Source organism: Callospermophilus lateralis, chromosome 2 (genome assembly GCF_048772815.1).
Source record: "Callospermophilus lateralis isolate mCalLat2 chromosome 2, mCalLat2.hap1, whole genome shotgun sequence".
NCBI classification, from domain to species: Eukaryota; Metazoa; Chordata; class Mammalia; order Rodentia; family Sciuridae; genus Callospermophilus; species Callospermophilus lateralis.
Window position 1 is genome coordinate 145,983,714 of NC_135306.1, and position 24,556 is coordinate 146,008,269.

Below are 24,556 nucleotides of genomic sequence, written 5' to 3' on the forward strand. Positions count from 1 at the left end.
TTTTTGCATGCATAAAAGGGAAAATGTAAATAAAATTTACTGATAAAGGATTCCTAAAACCCCTTCATATTCAATTCCAACTTTGAATCATTTTGACTCATCATATTTATTTATGTAACAACCATCCTATTGCCTTCAGGAGCATTGATAGTACAACATTTCTTAAAAATGCCTCATCGTTGTCTTCAAATTTTTTTTCCGAGTCAATGAAACATTCTGTGAATTCCAATACTGGTACTCTTTAAGATTTTTTTTTTTTTTTTTTTGGTACTGGTGATTGAACCCAGGAGTGGTCAACCACTGAACCATATCCCCAGTCCTTTTTTTTTTTTTATGTTTTTTTTTATTGGTTGTTCAAAACATTACAAAGCTCTTGACATATCATATTTCATACATTAGATTCAAGTGGGTTATGAACTCCCATTTTTACCCCAAATACAGATTGCAGAATCACATCGGTTACACATCCACATTTTTACATAATGCCCTATTAGTAACTGTTGTATTCTGCTACCTTTTCTATCCTCTACTATCCCCCCTTCCCTCCCCCCAGTCCTTTTTATTTCTTTTGTTTATTTATTCTTTTGGACACAATACATTTATTTATTTATTTATTTGTGGTGCTGAGGACCGAACCCAGTGCTTTACACATGCTAGGCAAGCGTGCTACCACTGAGCCATGACCATATTTTATTTTGAGACAGGGTCTCACTAATTTGCTTAGGGCTGCTAAATTGCTAAGGCTGGCTTTGAGCTTGCAATCCTCCTGCCTCAGCCTCTGGAGCTGCTGGGATTACAGGTATGTGCCATTACACCTGGCTGACTAGAAGATTTTTTTTAATATTTATGTTTTAGTTGTAGCTGGACACAATACCTTTATTTTATTGATTTATATGTGGTGCTGAGGATTGAACCCAGGGCCCCGCATAAGTGAGGCAAGCACTCTACTGCTGAGCCACAACCCCAGCCCCCTGACTAGAAGATTTTAACAAAAATGTTCATATTTCTTCCCAAAATGGCCTTTGAATTATTTGTTCAGATTGTATTTATTTAGTCACACCATCAGATGATAGTCAGGTGAATCCTCATGCAGGCAATGATGGGTGTGTCCTGACTACAGTTTAACAGAAGGTGCTGTTAATAGTAAGAAGCTTTCTCTCTTTCTTTTTTTTTTTTTCTGGGCAGGGTGAGGGTTACTGGGGATTGAACTCAGGGGCACTCAACCACTGAGCCACATCCCCAGTCCTATTTTGTATTTTATTTAGAGACAGGGTCTCACTGAGTTGCTTAGTGCCTCCCTTTTTGCTGAGGCTGGCTTTGAACTCCCAATCCTCAATCCTCAATCCTCCTACATCAGCCCCCTGAGGTCCTGGGATTACAGGCATGTGCCACCATGCCCAGCCAAAACTTTCTCATTTTGATGCTAAAATTTTTGTTTATTTATTTATTTGAGGTACTGGGGATTGAACCCTGGGGCACTCTAACACTGAGTTACATCCCCAGTCCTTTGTATTTTTTGAGACAGGGTCCACTAAACTGCCCAAGATGGCCTGGAATCCCTGAGTTACTGGGATTACAGATGTGGACCAACATGCCTGGCTTGATGCCTGGCTTAAATTAAATATAATGGCCTGCAGAAGGTCACACAGGGGTAAAATTATCAGGACCAGAATTTAAAAGTAAGGAGTATGGTTCCTGGAACTAGACCGCTTAGCTTCCAGTCCTAGCTCCTCCACTTAAAAGCTTTGTGACTTTGGTTAAGTTTCTTCACATCTCTGAATCTGTAAAATTGAGATAATAATACTAGCTTTATAGAGTAGTTGAGAAGAATAACTACAAAATACTTAGAATAGTGCTTGGCACCTATTAATCTTCCCTCCCCTATACAGAATCAGCTTCTGAAGAGGACTATTTAATATAAACTTGAGGCTCAAAGAGCCCAATTTTTTCATAGTGTCATAGCTGCTCAGCAACAAAGTCCCTTGGGACTTCAGCTCTTTCCATTGTTCTGCACGTCTGCTCTACTGGTTTTACCGGAAGCATGGATACAGGAATGTGAATAGTGGTCTCCGAGAAGACGGTCACTATTGCCTCTTCCCTTGCAATCCTGGGAGAGTTATCTCTCTGATTGCTGGATGTGTGTTTTTATTTAAGTATTTCTAGATGTTGTAGGATGTCAGAATAATTGTGGCCCCAGTACTATCTATCAAAGATTGGGCATGCTTTATGTTTTCCTAGGGTTGTTAGCTTTCTGAAATGAGATTAATGTGCAGGCTTTATTCATCTGGTGTGAATGTTTATTACTAATACTAAAAATATAGTAGGGAAGTTATTATAAGCAAAATATAGCAGGAAAAGTGGCATTCCATATCCATAGTTGGATGGACCTCTGACCTGAAGAAATGGGGTATATCAGGGCCCATCCACTCACTGAGGAGGCTACCGTAGTATGCTCCTTGTCATACATGTCTAAGGGCTTCTATATCACCAGGGGATACCTGGTTGACTCTATCAGTATTTCCTAGCAGAGCTAGGAAAAGATGGAAGAAGTCAAGACAAAGTCCCTGAAAAGCACGATTCAGAGAAGAGCCTCTTCTTTCCTATTCCTTAGTCCAGGCATAGGCTTAGCTCTTGCAAGAGGCTTTTTCAGAATAAGCTGTTTCTGTAGCCATCTTTCCTTTTCTCTGCATCCCTGGACATGAAGTATAATTCTTTATCGGGGATCGCGTCTTTCTCCATTGTTACTTTACTCTCTTCCTTGTCCCTTTTTACCAGGATCCTTTATTGCGAGACTGTACTTTTTCCCAATTCACAGAAAGAAGATACAGGCCAACACAGGATACCAGGGCTCAGTTGAGGACCTGAAAAGAGTCTTTCTCAGCAAAAACAAATGATAACAAACATATTGACACAAGTCTAAAATGTAGATTCATTTTCAGAGCCAAAGGACTAAACACAACACAGACAAGAAGTAAAAAGAAACTAATTTTCTGGGACAAAGCCAAGCACAAAGACAAGGTAGTCCTGATTTAAGATCCCACAGCATGGAACATTTCTCTCCAAGCTGCATTCCTCAGCAGAATCACTCAGACACTTAGGTGCATCTTCTTTTTATAGCCACGTGCCTCTAGGAAGGTGGAGGCTGTTCTTGGGTAATGATTATTTTTAGCTTGACTCAATGCCATGTGTGGTTGTGGCCTGAGATTTAGAGTCATGCCCACCTGGTTTGAACCCTGGCTCTTCTACTTAATTGGTATGTATCATAAGCAAATTTACTTAGTCTCTTTAAGCCTCACTTTCCACAACTACAAAGTGGGGAGGGAAATAATACATATTAAAGGACTCTTGTATTAAGAAATTATATAATGTAGGGTCAGTATAAGGCATTTAGTTCAGCCCCTGATTCACCATAAATAATCCAATAAACTACTTGATGAGGCCTGTAGTGCCTCCCAAATTCATTCTCATACCACTCTTTGATGGTCAACTACCGTTGAGCCACACTGGCTCTTCTGTTCTTCAAAAGACCCAAGTTCTTCCTCACTTAAGGCCTTTGTGCTTGCTTTTCTTTCTGTCTAGAATATATCACCTCCCCCACAACTTCCACATATCTGGCTTCCTCTCATCCTTCTGATATCAGCTAGTTCCTTCAAACAACATAGGTAGCTATGAGCATGGACTCTGAATTAGCTCTACCACTTATTGGCTCTGTGGCTTTGAACTTGTTACTTCTTTATTTTTTTTATTTTTGATCCTGGGGATGGAACCTAGAGGCATTTTACCACTGAGCCACATCCCTGACCAATTTTATTTTCAAACAGGGTCTAACTAAATTGCTTTAGCCCTTGCTAAGTTGCTGAGCCTGGCTTTCAACTTGCAATCCTCCTGCCTCAGCCTTCTGAGCTGCTGGAACTACAGGTGCGTCCCAGTGCCAGCTCATGTTACTTTGTATTCTGATTTTTTTATATAGGGTAACAATGTCTCTTTCATTAGACTGCTGTGAGAATTAAGTAATTCATACATATAAAGCATCTAAAATGGTGCTTAGCATGATGTAGTGACCCTCTGTAAAAGTTATTGCTGTTTGCTGGGTCTTACGGCACACACTGTAATTCCATGGCTTGGGCAGCTGAGGCAGGATCATGAGTTCAAAGCTAGCCTCAGCAATGATAAGGCACTAAACAACACAGTGAGACCCTGTCTCTAAATAAGATACAAAATAGGGCTGGGGATGTGGCTCAGTGGTTGAGTGCCCCTGAGTTCAGTCCCCAGTACCGGCCCCCAGAAGTGATTGCTGTTGTAATAAAATGTCAGAATCTTGTGGAGAGCCTCCTCAGCCACTTTATTTAGCAATATCCCCCAAACTTCTGTGATTATTTACAAATTTAGGTATATTCCTACCATCTTGTTTCATGCTATTTATCCTGCTTTCTCCCCTTCAATTAGATTTATCTGTTTTTTTTTCCTCTTCCTCCCATGGTTTGGAATTCACCTACTTCTATTATTTTATTATTTTTTCTAAAGAAAGTTTTTTTTTTTTTGAGAGAGAGAGAGAATTTTTTAATATTTATTTTTCAGTTTTCGGCGGACATAATATCTTTGTTTGTATATGGTGCTGAGGATCGAACCCGGGCCGCACGCATGCCAGGCGAGCATGCTACCGCTTGAGCCACATCACCAGCCCCATACTTCTGTTATTTTAATGATTTGCTTTATCTCTTTTTTTAACCCAAATTCTTTATTTGCAATCTCATTTGGGGGGGCAGTACTGGGGATTGAACCCAGGAGTGTTTAACCATAGATCCACATCCCCACCCTTTTAATTTTTTTAATATTTATTTTTTAGTTTTACATGGACACAATATCTTTATTTTACTTCTGTGTGGTGCTGAGGATCGAACCTAGTGCCTCATGCATGCTAGGCAAGCACTCTGCCACTGAGCCACAACCCCAGCCCCCTTTTAATTTTTTTGAGATAGGATCTTGCTGAGTTTTTAGGGCCTAAGTTGCTGAGGCTGGTTTTCAGCTGACAATCCTCCTGCTTCAGCCACCTGAGTCACTGGGATTGTAGGTGTGTACCACTGGGCCAGCTTCCTTATTTGGAATCTAAAGTAAAACACCACCTCTCTGCTATTTAGAATTCAAGATCTTTAGAAAGTTCTGCTTTAGAACACTATTATACTGTTGGTGGGATTGTACATTGGTACAGCACTATGGAAATCAGAAGGAGGTTCCTCCAAAGATTAGGCATGGAACCACCATAGGACCCAGCTATCACACACCCTCAGTATTTGTCCTAAAGAATTTAAATCATCATGCTGTAGTGATATGCATATCCATGTTTATAGCAGCACAGTTCACAATAGCCAAACTATGGAACCAGCCTAGGTGTCCATCAATGGACGAATGGATAAAGAAAATGCAGTATATATACACAATGGAGTTTTATTCAACCATAAAGAAAAATGTAATTGTCATTTGCAGGAAAAAGGATGAATCTAGAGGTCATTATATTCAGCGAAGTAAGTCAAACTCAGAAGGTAAGGATGGTATGTTTTTTTCTCATATGCATATGCTAGAGAGGAAAAAGTAAAAGAAAGGTGGGGTCAGATCTCAAAGAGATCAAAGGGAAGTCAGTAAAGAAAAAGGGCCAAGAGATGGGAGGGAGGGAGGGAGGGAGGGAAAAACTGGCATTTGAGTGGAAACTGAAAAGAGGAGGAGAACAATTGGGGAGTGATATTGACCAAATTATATTGTTATATTGTGTGCATCTACAGATATGTAACAACAAATCTCATCATTTATGTACAACTATAATGCACCAATAAAAAAGGTGAAAAACAGAGCAAGTTCTGCTTTAATTCTGTTATTTCCTCTACATTGGTCTTTATTGTTGTCTAATCTTTTGATTCCAATTTGTTTTCCATCCTCTCTTCCCAATTTAGATGTCATTACTATTTTATACTGTCAGTGCCTTGGAAACCCACATGTTCACCAATTTCTTTCACTACATTAGATACACATGTTGGTTGGAAGGATAAATGACCACAGAAGTTAAAAGAGTGAACCAAGAATGCAGTATAGCATAGCAAGACATCTATAATAAATGCCACTAGCAAAAGTGGAAACATCATAAGATTTACCTGATCATTACTTAGTATTTAAGTACTGTCTTGTATCTAATCATATTTAGCTAATTCAGTCAATGTTTATGCCCCTACTTAGTGTATAGCCTCAATAGATTACACCAACGAGGCAATAGAGGAAAAGAAGATTCTGGCCTTTGGAAAATCCTATATGTTATAATGAATAATAAAAGCTAGTGCTTCTTCATAACAGTATCTAGTAAGCACCTACCATATATGAAGTTATGTATTATTCAGTGGGAATGACACTAAGACAAAGAAACTGATACTGGTGTTTCCACTCTAGTGGGTGAGGTGAAGGAATGGAAAGCCAAATTAAAATCAGTTAGCAGGAGTTATTTAAATAATAAATGTTGTGCACACCTATAATTCCAGCAGTTTGGGAGCCTGAGGCAGGAGGATCATAAGTTCAAGGCAGCCTCAGTAACTTAGCAAGACCCTGACTCAAAAAAAAAAACACAAAGAGGGCTTGGGTTGTGGCTCAGAGGTAGAGTGCTTACCTACCATGCGTGAGGGACTGGGTTCGATCCTCAGCACCATAAAAAATAAAATAAAGATATTGCATCCATCTATAACTAAAAAATAAATATTAAAAAAATACAAAAACAGCTAGGGATGCAGTTCAGTGGTAGGGCATCCCTGGGTTCTATCTCAGTACTACCAAAAAATTTTTTTTTTTTTTTTACTGATCACCCACAAAGTCAGAGTTAGCTATAGTAGATGCTAGGAATACACCATAGAATGAAAACAAAAGTCCCTGTCTTCATGGAGTTTACAGTCCTTTGTGGGAAAGACTGACTATAAGAAAATATAAGATGCTATGGAGAAAGAAATGCAGGAGTAGAAAGTGTATGTGTGTAAGGTACAGTTTAAGCTAGGTAAGGAAGGCCTCTAAAAATTTGACATTTAAGTGGAAACTGAAAAGAGGAGGAGAACCATGTGGCTTCTGGAACAAGAATGTCAAGAAGAACTGTTAGGACAAAAGCTCTGAGTCACAGAGCACTTGGATAGCCCCACTATGGGGATTGTGATAGGAGGTGAAGTCATAGATTACAGGGGAACAGAAAACTCGGGTCATTTTGAGAAATGTCATATTGACTGAGTGAAATAACATTAGGAAAAAATTAAATGTTAAAATGATTAAATAAAATATGGGTTGAATTATATGTCTGAAGCCAGCTGGGCAGCATACACTTTATATCAAAGAGAGAGAGAAAGAAAAAAAAAAGGCATGAATACCCCAAACACTTTTCCTTGTACTATTTTATTTTTATCCATGTCTCAACTAAAGGTGATTTATCTTACATGATTTTGGAGTTTTTCCTCCCAAATTTTGAGGTATGAGAAGTTTTCAATTCCAGTAACAGTAGAATAGCTTATATTAGATCAAATCTTGTACAGGAAAAAAAATTATAAACTTAAAATATGTAAAATAAGTGTCTGAAGTCACCAAAGAACAACCAGACAAAGTAGGTAAAAACTAGAGAAATTTTGATTTTTAAAATACAGGAAAGATATGTATTATATATTGCCTTCTGAAGGTATCTTCCAGTGTACACAAGGAACAGTAGTAATTAGAAGCCAAGCAGAAAGTTGTACATTTGGCCTAAAGAGTTTGAGATCTACAGAGCAACTAGAAATTGAACAGAAAAATCCTGGAAGTGGGGAACAACAAAAAATCTGTGACTAAACACAACTGATAATGGTACAGCTACTTGTATGGTATGCACAAGGCCCTGGGTTCAAGGCTCAGTCCCTAGCACTGCAAGAACAAAAAGATTTAGTTGACCCTTGTACTCTGATGAGTAAGACTTTCAGGACCCAAGGAGGAAACAAGGAAGGAGAAACTGCTGAACTTTCAGCTGCTACCCACCACCAGGAGACATGTTGCAGTTTGAGACCTGCCAAATTAGAACAGCTTGGTCAACACCTTGAACTTTCCATTGAAATCTAGAGGAGTACAACCTAGAATAAAAAATTGTGTCCCCACACTTAGGGAATACCATAGGACTGGACACCATACCAAAATAGATCTGTTTCAAGAAAGCTATAGATTAATCCTCCATAAATTCAAAGTTATCCTTCAGAAAATGCCTGCTAAAACAGAAATCACTCTGCAGAGAAAGATAACAGGACCAGAATCTCCTCGATGTATCATGCTCAACATTTGAAGAAGCACTTCCAGCTGGGCCCAGTGTCACACATCTATAATCCCAGTGACTTTCAAGGTGGAGGCAGAAGGATCATAACTTGAGGATAGCCCCTGCAGTTCAACAAGATCCTTGCTAAATTGCATAAGCTAGCCTCAAAATAAAGAAAGAAAGAAATAGATAAATAAGGACTAGAATATAATGCAGTGGTAGAGCCCCTGGGTTCAAGCCTCAGTACCACAAAAACATTTTTTTAAATGAATCTTTTCCAGTATGTCTTTTTATATGCAAGAGAAAAATCAGTTTTTAGAGACCCTCTAACAACCCACATGTTGAAATTAGCAAAGACTTTTAAAAACTATGATAAACACGTTAGGGTCTACAGTTAAAAAAAAAAATGGATGTAATAGGTGAACAGATGGGGAATTTCTGAAGAGATTTGGAAATTGAGGGCTGTAAAACAATAGAAACTTAGGAATTAAAAGTTATAGTATTCAGTAAACTAATTGGTGAGAAGAATAGAAGACAGAATGAGGGAATATGATAGACCAAGATAAATCATTCAAACCAAAGAACAGAGAAAAAGATTGGGAGGAAAAAACACCAAAGCTCAGTGATTTATGGACTAGTGTCAGGAAATCTAACTTGTAGTGGAGTTCCAGAAGGGGTAGGGGAAAGGGAGAAAAGTATTTGAAGAAATATTAACTAAATTATTCCAAATTTTATCATAAATAGCAACCCACAGATCTTGGAATTTCAGTTAATTTCAAATAGGATCAACACAAAAACATACCAAAGCTCATTATCATCAAGGTGCTAAAAATAAAGATACAGAAAATATCTTCAAAGTATTTAGAGAAGGAACACACACACACACACACACACACACACACACACACACACACAGTTTCTTCCAAGGTCATAGCTGCTTTTATCTGAAATAATGGAGACTATAAGATGATGTAGTGACATCTCTACAGTCCTAAAAGGAAAAAAAATTATTATCTTTCTATACCCAGTGAAAATTTCTCTTTTTTTCTTAAATATAAAGGCAAAATAAAATTGTCATTTTTTTTAAAACTGAGAATGTGTTACCAGACAATTCAGAATATAAGAAATACTACAGGCGCCTTGAGACCAGGAACTGTGGCTGTCATCCTACGTACTTCTGCCTAACACAGTCTCATCATTGTAGGAATGCATTTTTCTTCATGCTCCGTACATACTTGCTAGGTATGAGGCGTGATACCAAGACATTAATTTTATTTCATATCCTCAGAACAGCCTAACAGGATAAGCATATCATTGTCTTTATTTCTCAAGTGAAGAAAGAAGGCATAGAGAATATAAGCTGTGGGCTGGGGATGTGGCTCAAGTGGTAGCGCGGTTGCCTGGCATGCGTGAGGCCCGGGTTCGATTCTCAGCACCACGTACAAACAAAGATGTTGTGTCCGCCGATAACTAAAAAATAAATATTAAAAAATTCTCTCTCTCTCTCCTCTCTCACTCTCTCTAAAAAAAAAAAAAAAAAAAAAAAAAGAATATAAGCTGTGATACAGTAAAGTGGTGCATCATCTTAGACTATGTCCAGTGAAAAATTCTTTTTAAATATGAAAACAAATTTTTTTAAATGCATTGATAGGGATGGGACCCAGGACTTCACACATACTATATCCTAAGCAAGCTGTCTACACCCCCAGAACTCATATATATATTTTAAAGCTGAGAAACTGTGTTACCAAACAACCCCTAATATAAGAAGTACCCCAGAAAAGTACGTCAATAGTGTGTACCTCTGTGGATACAGAGTTATTTCAAATAAACTATAATGATATCAGAGAATGACTGTGAGAAGGAAGGCTGGAACTGAGTTATCAACAGCTTTTAAAGATCTGGCTTACAGGTTTGGGAAATTGTGTTATATTATCCATGCAACTCTGTCTTTTTAGGGCCATCCATCCCATTTCCCCTCATCTACTTTTATACCAGTTATTCTTATTGGGGTGGGGGGAGGCAGCAGAACCTTGCATTCTGTGTTTGAAGTCTGACTCTGCCAGTGTCATGACCAAGGTATTTATATAAGGAATGCAAGGATTAACATTTGGAAACAGTGCAATTCATTGAATTAAGAGAACAATGGAGAGCAGCAGCAGTCAGGCAGCACAGCTTTGGAAGGCTCCAGTGCCCACCAGGATGCCCAAAAGAAAGGTCAGCTCGAGTGAAAGAGGAGCCCAAGAGGAGGTTGGCCAGGTTGTCAGCTAAACCTGCTCCTGACACGTCAAACACCAAGCCCAGGAAGGTAGTGGGCAAGGCTAAATACTCAGACAAAAATATTCAAACAAAAGAGAAAAGGATAGCAAAGGGAAAACAGGCTGAAGTGGCTAACCAAGAAACAAAAGAAGATTTACCTGCAGAAAATGAAGAATTTGAAAATGAGGAGAGTCCAGCCTCTAATGAAGCAGAAGAGAAAGAAGCCAAGTCTGTTAATAATATGCCATGTCTTTTTTATCAACTATTTTGTAAAAGCAAGTTTTTTTAGTAGCTCTAAAAACATCTCTAAAAAAGAGGGAATCCCACCTCCTCCCATTTTTTTTTTAAGTGTAAGTGCCTTTTTTTAAGAAGTGAAATCATTTGCCAGTTGTTTAGTTTGGGATACAACCATAAAATAGTGGGATATTGAATTATGGGCAGCTTGGACCATGTCTTAACACTTCATAAGCGGGGAGTTAGTTTTATATCCTACAATACAAAGCATATTAAATGGCAGTTTGGAGTCACAGTCCTGCTTTTAACGTCTTGAACATTTTAAATTACTTATATTCCTGTGTTTTTTAATAGAATTTCCTATAGAATTTTTAATAGTGGTTTCCTAAAGAAGACCACTCCTGGATTACTGCTGTCAAATTATGTGTACTCTGTAACATCTTCGGTCATAGGAATCTAGTTTTCCTAATAATTTTTTTAATGTGATGTGAAAGATGGAAAATTTGAGTTGTAGTATGTATGACAAAGTTATCAATTAATGAGACCTAAATAACAGCAGCATTCAAAGATAGTGGTATTCACTATTCTCTTAAGGATAATTTGCCTCCAAATTCAAAGCTGGAAAGTCATTGGAATAACTGAAAAGAATCAGTATAAGTCTTTTTTTTTTTTTGGTACCGGGAATTGAATTTGTGGGCATTTGACCACTAAGCCACATCCTCAGCCCTATTTTGTATTTTATTTAGAGTCAGGGTCTCACGGAGTTGCTTAGTACCTCGCCATTGCTGAGGCTGTCTTTGAACTAGTGATTCTCCTGTCTCAGTCTCCAGAGCCACTGGGATTATAGGCATGCACCACCGCTCCTGGCTAGTATAAGTCTTTTTAGATTTATGGTACATGTGTTAAGAATTATGTACAAAGTGAAATGTCTCAATATAGCCAATAAAATCTCAGTTATGAAGACTAATGGAGACAAATCACTTGATCGTATGATTTTTTTTTTTTCCTTAAAAAGGAGCAGAAGGGAACTTTCAACAGGGTGTTAGAAATATTTGGCATCTTGGGGCTGGGATTATGGCTCAGAGGTAGAGCGTTCGCCTAGCATGCGTGAGGCACTGGGTTCGATCCTCAGCACCACATAAATATAAAATAAAGACATTGTGTCCACCTATAACTAAAAAATAAGTATTAAAAAATATTTGGCATCTTGTTGTCGGTAGTGTAATATGGGTGTCTACAGTTCTCAGAACCCCCTATCTGAACACCTAAAATTACACTGTGTGCCTTTTATCATAAATATGTATACCACAAATTTTTAAAAAATATTTGTCTTTTAGGTTAACACAATATCTTTATTTTACTTTTATGTGGTACTGAGGATCCAACCCAGTGTCTCATGCATGCTGGGTGAGCGCTCTACCACTGAGCCACAACCCCAGCCCTACCTCAAATTTGTAAAAAGGGAAAAAAGGCTTGTATACTAATGTTTATAGCATGTTTATTCACAGTAATCAAAAACTAGAAACAACTCAAATAGGCACTGTATTTTGCAGTTGCAGAAGTCATATTCTTTTCAAATATTCAAGTAATACATGTAGGCCCCAGCCACACTTTGTTTAATTCTCTTATGAATCTAAAGAGGAAGGTTGTTTTTATGTTAGGAAGTGGGGTTCAAAAGATTGGTCTTGTTCAAGATGGTGGCATTATGAGAGGTAGGTCATCTTTTACCATGATGGTAAACAGTGACTCTCCATTCAACTCAAAACCCAGGTTGCCAGAGTCCCAGTCTAGAGCTAGGCAACTTCTCATTGAATTAAGAGAAATTTTTGTAAAAATTCACTTCTCACTGTTATCAGCCGGTAGGAAATCTGTTATGTTTGTCAACTTGTTGATAAAACCTTTTTCTAAAGAAAAGCCTTACCTTTCTTATTTCCCTGTGATTTTGAGTTTACAGTTAACTAGGAGGATGCAAAGGCAAGGAGATGGCCAAAGACATTTTAATTAAGTCAAGAGAGACTTGCTTTTAATCAGGTCTTCAGTGTTGCAACTTCTAGAAAGTATCTTGGGATCTCTTGATCTTGCCATATCAGCACTTTAATTTGGTACTCAGGATAAGTGTTTGGAGAGTCAGTGATAAACTAGCTAGCTTCCCTGTGGAGAATACTAAAGCCTGTGGAGATCAAGTCTCAAATTAGACTACAAACATGTGCAATTACAACTGGAAGTAATGTGTACAGGAGGAGTTATGGAGTAGATGGTTGAGAAATCTGAATAGTCTTTTTTCCCCCTTTTGTTCTTTTTAGATATACATGATAGTAGAGTGTATTTTGACATATTATACATACATGGAGTATAAGTTACTCTGATTAGGATTCCATTCTTGTGGTTGCACATAATGTGGAATAGACAGTCTTAAAAACTTATTCATTCTGATTTTTCTTGTATGTAGTGAGCATTTACTGATGGTCTCCCCTGAAGCATCCCCTCTTCCTCCCTCCTAGCATCACCTTAATTTCTGTTAAGACAGCTGTGTGGGTCTGAGGAAGCTGGCTCCATCTACCATATACATCCAGTGTGGCCAGGGAGCACATTCCATTCTCCTGGGATTGATTATTTGGATTGGATATGTAACCTAAGCAGGTACAGCCTGAATGTATACTAGTTGGTGTGATGTGTGGATGTAGATCTTTATTCTGCCGTGATTTGGTTAATATAAAAAATGATGATCAATTTTATGATCTCACCCTGAGCTTATAAAGAGGTTCATACTATTACAGATGAACAGTTTGGATGAAGGGAAAAGATAAGCTATGCCGTTCCATTAGGTCTGCTCTGAGGATTGAATGGGATCTTCACTACAAAGTACCTGTAGAAAGTCTGGAATAAAATATAAATGAAGTTTTAAAGACTCTGAATTACTAATGACAAAACATACACAGAATATCTCAAGAAACAGAAATGTATTGGAATGATACTTCCACCCCAGAATAAAAGCTCAGAAAATTGAAGGAAGAGTTTTAGTTATTGGGGCAACTCTGATGGCCTTGGGCACACAATCATATTTCAGTGTCCCCAGAGTTCTTTTTGTGTCTCTTTTGCTTATCTGTAATTGGCTTTCTTTTCTTGTGTAGACAAGCTTTCTCCAGAGATAGAAGAGGTCACCCTTAGCCTCCAGTCTCTGACCCAAAAGACAAGGTTCCTTCTCTTGCAACTCCAAATTTAAATCCTAGGGTAGGACACACAGCTTGGGTTATACTTCTACCCCAGAACTAATCAGTATGACCTAGACACTGGAGAACCCTAGTAGTCAGCCTAGGACTACATGTGCTCCACCTGACACTGCCAGAGTACGTGTGCGGTGGTCTGAGGGCAGCCCCACCCTAAAAGCAATTTCCCCCAAGAGGAAGGGAAATGGTGCTGAGTAGTAAAACTCTTGTCCATAGTTACTTAGTATTGCTTTTTGTCCTAAGCAGATTGTTTCTCCTTATCTCTCTAATGGGATGGGGGAAGGGAAAATAAGATTAACAGGGGAAGAGAAAAAAATGAGAATTTCATTGTGTATTTACTATGTAGTAAATAAAATTCCCATGCATCCACCTATTATCCCTTATTTAATATTTATTATAATACTGTGAGGTAGTTAATATGCCCATTTCAGCCAGAAACAAGCTTAGCCTAAGAAACTAGCCCAGGACCATAGAAGTAATAGAGCTGGGAGCTGAAGCTGGGTCTACTTTTCTCCAAAGCCTACTGGGCTTCTGCTGTACTATGGTCTTCAAAAATAATTGGGCTAGGGGCTGGGGATAGGGCTCAGCGATAGAGCACTCGCCTAGCATGTTAGAGGCACTGGGTTCGATCCTCAACACCACAAAAAAATAAATAAAATAAAGGTATTGTGTCCAACTACAACTAACTAAATAAATAATTGGGCTGGTGCTGAGGCTCATCAGTAGCACACTTGCCTGGCATGTGTGCAGCACTGGGTTCAATTCTCAGCACCACATATAATAAAGGTCTATTAACAAATAAAAAAATTAAAAAAAAATAATTGGGCTAAACATATCTGGTTAACATGACAAGCCCCCTTACTCCCTTCTGTGAACTCCCATTTTGTGTCCCATCCAAGATTCTCATGCTGAAACCCTAATCCCCAATGTGATAATATTTGGAGGCAGGGCCTTTATGAGGTAATTGGGTCACCAGGGTGGAGCCCTCAGGTTGCCATTAGTGTCCTTATAAGAAGAGACCCAAGAATTTGCTTCCTCTCTGTTCTCACCATGTAGGAAACAACAAGAAGGCAGCCATCTGTAAATGAGATCTGGTGCCCCCTTGATCCTGACTTTTAAGCCACCAGAGCTGAGAACAATGGATGTATGTGGATGAAGCCACCCAGTCTATGGCAATTGATGACAGCAACTCAATCTAAGATACCTCCCTAGTCACTCCCCGCCGTCTCCCCATCACAAGCCTAGATTAGAATCTGAAACCTGCTCCAAACCTGTTCTCATCCCACAGTAGACAAAGGAAGTGTTCTTTTAAACAAAAATACTTGTGATTGACCTAAAACTTTAGAACACACTTCTAAACATGACTTTTTACTTAAAAATGAAAAAAAAAATAGAATATGAGCTGTTATTCTTTATCTGAACCCTACTATTTACTAACTATACAGTATATTCCGTGTCTCAGTTTATTTGTCCTTAGAGAGGCTCATGATAGAACCTAGCTCATAGGAGTTATTGTGAGAATTGAAAGAAATTTAATATATAAAGTGCTTAGAACAGTATCTAGTACATAGAAAGTAGTATATCCATTTAATTTCTTTATTAGAATTAGTGCTAGTGGTAGTAATAGCAGTGGTGCAATAGTAGTAGTAGTAGTAGTACTGGGTATTTAACTTAAGGACTCTTTACCATTAAGCTACATCCCCAGCCTTTTTTATTTTATTTAATTATTTTGGTACCAGATATTAAGGCCAGGGACACTAAAGCCACATTTCCAGGCCTTTTTTATATTTTATTTTGAGACAGGGTGTCACTGAGTTGCTTAGGGACTCGCTAAGTTGCTGAGGCTGGCCTTGACTCACGATTTTCCTGCCTTAGCCTCCTGAGACACTGGGATTACAGGCATGTGCCATGATGCCTGGCTTATTTTTTTATCTGGAGACAAGGCCTCACTAAGTGGCTTAGGACCTTGCTAAATCACCCAGGCCAGCCTCAAACTTGTGATTTTCCTGCCTGGGCCTCCCAAGTTACTGGGATTACAGGTGTGCCCTCATAATAATAATAATATGAGTAGCAGACTCATATTAATAGACTCCTCTGCTTACTGACAAACCAGGAAGACTTTTTGCTTGAGGAATCTTCATTGTGTTGCTTGGATTCACATCCAGAGCAAAGGAGCAAACCCCATTATACTATAACCAAAGGCAGAAACAAACTACTACTTATGGACTTGGGAGCACAGTTGTAAGGGGAAAACAGTCTCTTTACAATATTTGATCAACAACTCGATATTTGACAGCAACTCAATCTAAGATAATCTTTACAATATTTGATCAACATTTCCCCATATTTTAAACATAGAGTTTAAATCAGTTTCCCTCTATCACAATGGGCCATGAATGAGTCTGGAATGTAGAGTTTCCATCTCTGAGGTACTGAAGCTGATTTGTTAGAAGGCTGATACGTATAGTGGGAGGGTCTGCATATTTGAGGCAGGGACCAGAAGCCATAGAAAGCCTGTGTGTGCAGCTTCAGGATAAAATGGAATATGATTTCCTCAGTGAGATGTGGGGCAACTTGGCAGAAGTTCAGTGTTACAAGGCCCCTACAGAGAACCTGAAGAGTAATCTGTTTGACACATATCAGTCAGTGGGGCAAAGAGGGAAATGGAAGGTTTACCAATGACTATGTAAACTTGATAAGTTTTGGGTCACCCAGTTTTGGAGACCCTTCTCTGACCCTCTCTAATTCACTTCAGAGTAGTACCTGATTCTTGAATTGGATCTGAAACTCATTTGTAATTGATAAATCTTGAGATTTTGCCTCTGTATCAATGAGCATATTGGAAATTATGCTTCTGTTAAGTTCTTCAGTAATTGTAGTCTGACTTTTGTATGTCTCTGTAATTTTACTATGTGTTTGCTATATACTAAATGACTTTTCATGTTAAACAATTTAAAACAAGTATTTCAGCCATGTGAACAATTACTTCAAAATGAAAGTGAATAGTCATAGCCAGGTACTGCAACACATGCCTCCAATCCTAGCAACTCAGGAGGCTGAGGCAGAAGGATCGCAAGTTCGACGCCAGTCTGGGTGACTTAGCAAGACCTTGTCTTAAAAAAATTAATTAAAAGAGTTCAGTGCCCCTTGGTTTTATCCCCATTGCCACCCAAAAAGAGAGATTGAATAGTTGTGCCTTTGCTTTCAAAATGTTCAGAAAATGGACTGAGAATATTTTGTAGTAGTAGTAACTGAATTCAAATACCCAAACATTCCAGAGTATACAGTTCATGGGCTTTCCTTTGTTGCAAATGTCCCTAGATATGTGAAATAGAGTTTTCATTACATGCTGTAATTAATACAACAGTTAAATAGACGATGCTGTTCTTGTTTTGAAGATTCAACCTAGAAACTGCATTCTAATATTTGTTTTCCTTCCTACCCCCATGCCTTATTTTATGTTTAGAATGTTAAAAACCGCAGCATGTTCTTTCTTAGTTCTTAGTTCCCTGGTATGTCACCCACTAAAAGATAAAGGGTATCACCTTTGTAACTTCTCTAGTACTATGTGTCTCCTTTTGTTATGGAACTTATCTCCTTGTATTAACAGTTATATATGATCTCTCTACAACTCCACTAGAATATCAGAACCTTGGGGAGAGGAATTTTTAAAAATTCATCTTTGTACTTTTTAGCATTCAGCACAACCCACCACATTATAGGTTTTCTTTTTCTTTTTTTGGTACTAAGGATTTAACCCAGGGGCACTTAACCACTGAACCATATCCCCAGCCCTTTTTGGTATTTTATTTAGAGATAGGGTCTCACTGAGTTGCTTGGGACTTGCTAAGTTGCTGCGGCTAGCTTTGAACTCACAACCCTCCTGCCTTACCCTCCTTGAATAGATCCTTATCTTACACATTAAGAGATGGATGATTAGTAAAGTAGAACAACTTGACTAAAACATCTAGGAGTAAGAAACCATGAACAGAATATCCAAGAATTATGGGATACCATCAAAAGACCAAATTTAAGATTTATTGGGATAGAGGAAGGTTCAGAGATTCAAACCAAAGGAATGCACAATCTCTTCAATAAAATGATAGCAGAAAATTTCCAAAGCATGAAGAATGAGCTGGAAAATCAAATACAAGAGGCCTATAGGACATGAAATGTACAAAATTACAACAGATCTACATCAAGACACATTATAATGAAAATGCCTAGCATACAGAATAAAGATAGAATTTTAAAGGCCACAAGAGAAAAAAATCAGATTACCTATAAGGGAAGACCAATTGGGATCTCAGCAGATTTTTCAACCCAGACTCTCAAAGACAGGAGATCCTGGAACAACGTGTACCAAGCTCTAAAAATTAATGGAGACAACCAAGAATCTTATACCCAGCAAAATTAACCTTCAAATTTGACGATGAAATAAAAATCCTCCATGACAAACAAAAGTTATAAGAATCTACAGCAAGAAAGCCTGCATTACAGAACATTCTTGGCAAAATATACCACGAGGAGGAAATGAAAAACAACAATGAAAATCTGCAAAGGGAAGAACTACAATAAAGGAAAAGCCAACCAAAGAAGAAACCAAGTCAAGTCAAATACCAAAAATAAACAAAAATGACTAGTAATACAATTCATGTCTTTTTCAACCCTTTTGGATAAATTTTTACACATAAAAATCTGAACTACAAAAAATAAAATAAAATAAAAAAAAATAAAACATCTAGGAAGTGGCAGAACTGGGACTAGAACCCAGAACTTTAGAACTCTCCTCACCCCCAAGTCTTTCGGTTAGAGAAAGTATTTGCTAACTTAGATGATAAGGTTCTACACAGACATATTTTATAATGAGTTCAGAAATGGCACAACAAAAGCAAACCTGTGCTAAGTATAGATTATATGTATTGTAGTCTCTTTAAAATTTTGTTTTTCTTTGAAGGCTGATGACGGTCATGAGATTGGAGAGACACAATTGTAAAACTGTGTGGAAAATATGTTTTGAGGAAGTGGTATTTTGGGATTACAAAACTAAATTGGGATCAACTTGACTTTTTAAGTCACTTGTTGGAATGTATGACTAAAATTGGCCTGTTAAATGTTCAATCAAACTCTCTGATTTTATTAAATCATTACAAAAAAATGGGTCTCATGGAAAGTTAACAGGGACTGGAATACTTTTAAATGTAGAAGTCTCAGATTCTAGCCAGGCATGATGGCACACGCCTGTAATCCCAGTGGCTCACTCAGGAGGCTGAGGCAGGAGAGGAGAATCGCAGGTTCAAGGCCAGCCTCAGCAATTTAGGCCTAAGGAATAACACAAAACTTAGGTATCCACCATTGAACCCTGAGAGGCTGGTCAAATTTATTTGAAATTTCTTCCCATATCCTCGACCAAGACATGTTGTTTCAGATACAGTCCCCATTTGCTCCAGGAGCTCTGGAAGCCTCTGAGCTCTCTGCCCCTCACCTGTTGTCTCTGGTGGGTTTAAAGCAGAGGCAGGTGGGTAGGAGGTGAGACAGACAGACAGACAGATTTAATAATATGAAAGGACTTTGCAAACTCTAAAGAATGGTATTCTGAACAAAGCCTAGTACAGAGCTGACATTCTGTAAAAGTGTGTTGGGTGAAGAGTAGAGGAAAGAAACAGATACTTTCTGCTCAGGCCATAATTTGTATTCTTTAATTCCAGTCTGTATATTATCACTATAAAATTTTATTTTCTATGGTTATTTTATGGTTAAAGTAAATTTTTATAAGGTTTACATCATGCGTCTAGTTGTCACTAGTATAAATAGTAGAGATAACTGGGCTTGAAATGCAAATCTTCAAAATTTTTTATTTTTTTTCCTACCTTTTGGGCAAAAACGGCTGTCAGACTATATTTAGGAAGTCTCATGAGTCCTTCAAGTGACTTCACTAATGGTCATAAGACAGTTCTCTCTCCTAAGATTTGTTGTTTGAAGTTCCTTGTTCATTCAGCAACCACCTGCTCAGCACCAACTCTGTATGTGAGCCATGCTAAGCACCAAAGGCAGAAACTACAGAAGCAATGACAAGGCTGCCCCCACAGGACTCCCAGTGTCCTGAGTGGTCATAAATACAATAATGCTGGGAAGAATGATGTTTGAAGTGTGACCCAAGGTTGTCCTGGAAGGAGCTCAGGGAAGGGATCAAATGAGGGAAAGAAAAGGGCCAGCCTCTCAAGGCCCAGCCTTGTCCATCAGCCTCAGAGCTCTTTGGCCACCATAGGTCATTCACATCTTTACATTAGCTGTGTAGTGTCCTCATGGGATCACCAGTGTCAGGCAGATGAGATTCTCAAACTCAGAAGTGTTTGACTAAATCCCTAATCCTTTTCATTAGACTACTGTTTTTTCTAATGGTTTTAAAAATAATACATACACTGTAGTAAACATTCCCTTGTAATAACAATTTTCTTGTGTTATGGGACTCAGTATATATATCCAGATTCTCTTGGCTCTTCCTGCCTCCCAGGCCCCATTCAGCTTGTTTGGTGGAGTGTGTCTAACCCCCTGCTTTGCTCTGTTTCCCAGCACTGTTGTCTGTTGCATGTGGTGAGAGCCACAGCAGCTCAGATGTCCAAGCCCCATCTGACCATACACTGGCTTCTCCAACCACTTCCAGGTTCAGGTGTAGGCTGTGTTCACCTACAACTGTGTAGAGGGGCTGGGAGACAATCTGTTAAGTAGAGGTGGAGGATCATGGTAGAAGTTAACACCTTTGACCAGTTAAAGGCTGGAGAAGGGAAGGAACAAGCAAATAAATTGCTTTCTTGTCAACCTTTCTCCTTCCTCCTACCCCCTGGGACACACACACACACAATTTTCTGAGATACAATAATTCTATCCTGAGGGGCTAGGGTTGTGACTCAGCGTAGAGCGCTTGCCTAGCATGTGTGAGGCCCTGGGTTCAATTCTCAGCACCACATATAAATAAAAATAAAGTTCCACTGACAACTAAAAAATATATTTAAAAAAAATAATTCTATCCCAAAATATTCTGCTTGATTAAGCATTGTCTGGATTTTCATGGTAAGCTGTGGCAACTTTATTAATACCCAGCTTTATGTTTGTTTTCCCTCCTATACTGCCTCACTAATCTTTTCCCCTTCTCTCTTCTTTAAGATTACAACATCTGATAAAGAAGATAAAATTGGCGACAGGCTCTGTTTTCTAGGGAACCTAGGCAGGTAGTCAATGAGAAAACGTTCTTTCCCACCTTGGGCCCTTGCCCTGGTTTGTATTGTTATTTTTCACTTAACAGTATACTAATAGGTAATTTTGGATGTGTATGTGTCAGGTACTCTGAATCCTTAAGATTGATGTGCACCAAAACTCTGGGAGATATAATAAACCATGTCAGTAGATCTATATCAGCATATGCAGATCAACTGTATTTGTTTTAGTATTTTTAAGGAATGATTATCGCTTTTGTTGAAATAGTACATGTTCTTTATAATTTTTTTAAAGGCTGAAAAATTCATAGAAACAAAAACTCATCCCAAATCCTGTATCTGGGAATAACATTCCAAACAGAATTCATGAACTTCAGTTTTTCTTAATGTCTCTATAGTAACGTATGAGTATAGTACTATTATAATTTAACCTGTCCTCAGTTGGTAAATGTCTTAGTCTGCTTTGTATTTCTGTAACATAATAGCACAGATTGGATAATTTTTATATTTTTTTTTTATCAGTGCAGACTGGGTAATTTTTGAAAGATATTTATTTCTTATAGTTTTGGAGGCTGAGAAGTTCTAGGTCAATCAGCTGTATCTGTTGAATGTCTTTGCTGCATCATAATGTGGCAGAAGGCATCACACTGTGAGGGTTTCGGATTGTGAATGCTCAGGTCTCTATTGTTCTTATAAAGCCACTAATTCAATCCCAAAGGCCCCACCCTCACTTCCCTCCCAAAGATCCTACTTGCACGTACCATCAACCTATAAATTTGGGGATTAAATTTTCAACATATGGACTTTGGGGGACATGTCTAATCATAACAATAAGCATTTACAATTTTTTTTTGTTGTTGTTTTAGTTTGGGTTTTTGGTTTTTGGTTTTAATTTAGTTTTTTTTGTTGTTTTGTTTTTGGTATTTTTTTTAAATGCTGAAATGACTATCCTTACAAAGGCCTTTGTGTTTCTGTAACTTGTTGTGGTATATGCATATGTTTCTCCCAAAAACTGTAATCAGGTATTACCATGTGTCAAATGTGCCCATTTTGCAGATGAATGGTTCTGGGCCAAAACAAAACTAACAGCAATATGGTCTGACCCAGTGACTCCTTGAACAGAGAAGAATGGGAACAGAAAATATAACAGAAGAGCAAGTTTCACATCCTAGAGTTTCAGTAACCAAAAGAAACCATAGGCCACACTGCTGATCAGAGCTACATTTTGAACTCTTCTACATTTCAGGTTTTATTTTGCTACCCTAAGTTATGGCTTAAACATAGTGGAGGCACTAATTTTTATCATTAAGTTCATAAACACTGTAAACTATCCCAGTTAAAAGGCCACAGAACCATATTTTGAAGATAAGGCGGCACTTTTTCTAATACGGTGAGTGTCATTGATCAGTAGAATCAGTTGGAGACCAGGGATAATTTATCTAAATTTGAAGGTGATTTTCCAAAGTCTGAGGTTAAAAATCTAAACTTATATAATTTCTTTTTTTTTTCCAGTTTGTTTTGCTATGTAGTATATTTATATGTTCTGCCATATAAATATGAAGTCATATTCATCAACCGGCTTTTATTAAGAATTTGGTTTTTTCTTTTCTTACTTGCTATGTTCTAATATTTAATTCTTTCTATAATATGTTTTGTTTCAAGTTTTTATTCAGATATTGGTATCATGACTGTCTGTGTAGCAATTTATGTAACTATTTTAAATCCGTAGCTTGCTTTTTGATCATGATTACCATATTTCAGTGGTTTCTGGGCAAGTAGGATCTACTAAAGGGATTTATTTCTTTTGCCCAGAAAATTAGTATAAAGTCCCTGCCTTAAGCATTTTGAGGTAACCAAACCTTCCTGAGAATCATTCCAGAATAGCAGTCTCATAGTAGAGCAGATGGTAATTACTTATATTAATGAACAGTATTAATCTGTTAAGCAACCTTACAAAACCAGCAGGGCAGTGCTCTAGGAGTGTTGCTGCTTATGACTCTCTGACTGAACAAGGCGGTGTGGCCCTTAGCAAGGAAGAACCTAAGCAAGAGGCAGCACATCCACGCAGCCAGATAGTGCTATGAGAAATGAAGAAAGTAAGGAATTAAGAACTGAAACTGAAAGGAAAGTGAGGAACCAGGAGATGGGCAAGTAAGAAATGAAAGATGGAGACCAGACGCAGATACACACAAGGGTTTATTTGTCAGAGCTGACAAATAAAGGCTGTCTCTCCACAGACATAGAGAGGCAAAACAGGCTTGGGTTCAGCTACTTTTATGGGGCAGGCTCAGGAATTAGAGATAGGTGGGTCCTAATGTGGCGGTTAAGGATTGGGTTGATATGACGAGCTGTGAGCCTTTCTCAGAAACACCCTTGGGCTGGAAAGTGAAATTTTTCTTAAAATGGTGGCTGTCACTTAAGATGGCCATCCAGATGCTAAGAAGCAAGGACCTTACAGAAAGTTCCGGGATGTTTTCTGAGGGAGGCTCAGGATCAATGGTCCTCATCTCCTCGATGCTGACAAAGACTACTTCAGTTGGAACTGGTGCCTCCTCAAGTCCAGTAGCACCTACTTAATGACCTGGTGTGCACTGCCTGTGTCTAAACCAAAACTCAAGTTACATGTTCTCACACAAACTGATACCATTGGCCTAAATTCCACCCAAAAGAATTTTGTTACAGATTTTTAAAAGCTAGTCAATTGTTGAGCATTAAAAACTGAGATATTTTACATAAAATTCACAAATTTTCAAACTTCCAGATTTAGGAACACTAGGCCCAAATTTCTGCTTAGCAGCAATCTGCTTTAGCCACAGCATATGATTTCCAATTTGTCCCCTCTCTCAGCAAACACCAGTCACTTGTACATGTGTTTCTTTGCACCTGTAGAATACATGTCCCTTTAAAATGGCGGGATTTTTGTCTGTATCAATCATTGCTTTTTCCCATGACCAGAGTATTTTCTGGCACATTGTAGGTTAAAAAATCTTCTCTGAAAAGCTGTGGTTGTGGCTCAGCGGTAGAGTGCTCGCCTAGTATGTGTGAGGCGCTGGGTTCAATCCTCAGCACCACATAAAAATAAATAAATAAAATAAAAAGGTATTGGGGCTAGGGATGTGGTTCAAGCAGTAGCGTGCTCGCCTGGCATGCGTGCGGCCTGGGTTCTATCCTCAGCACCACATACAAAACAAAGATGTTGTGTACGCCAAAAACTAAAAAATAAATACTAAAAAAAAAAATTCTCTCCCTCTTTCTCTCTCTCTCTCTCTCTCTCTCTCTTTCTTTCTCTCTCTCTCTTTTAAAAAAATAATAAAAATAAAAAGGTATTGTGTCCA

At 38.3% G+C, this 24,556-nt stretch overlaps 1 protein-coding gene and 1 pseudogene across 1 annotated transcript in view; both read left to right on the plus strand.

Annotated features, from left to right (window-relative positions):
• Nucleotides 1-24,556, plus strand: part of Gab2 (GRB2 associated binding protein 2) — a 181,312-nt gene that overhangs the window by 26,623 nt on the left and 130,133 nt on the right. The window lies entirely within an intron of this gene.
• On the plus strand, nucleotides 10,490-10,835 carry LOC143392104 (non-histone chromosomal protein HMG-14 pseudogene; annotated as a pseudogene).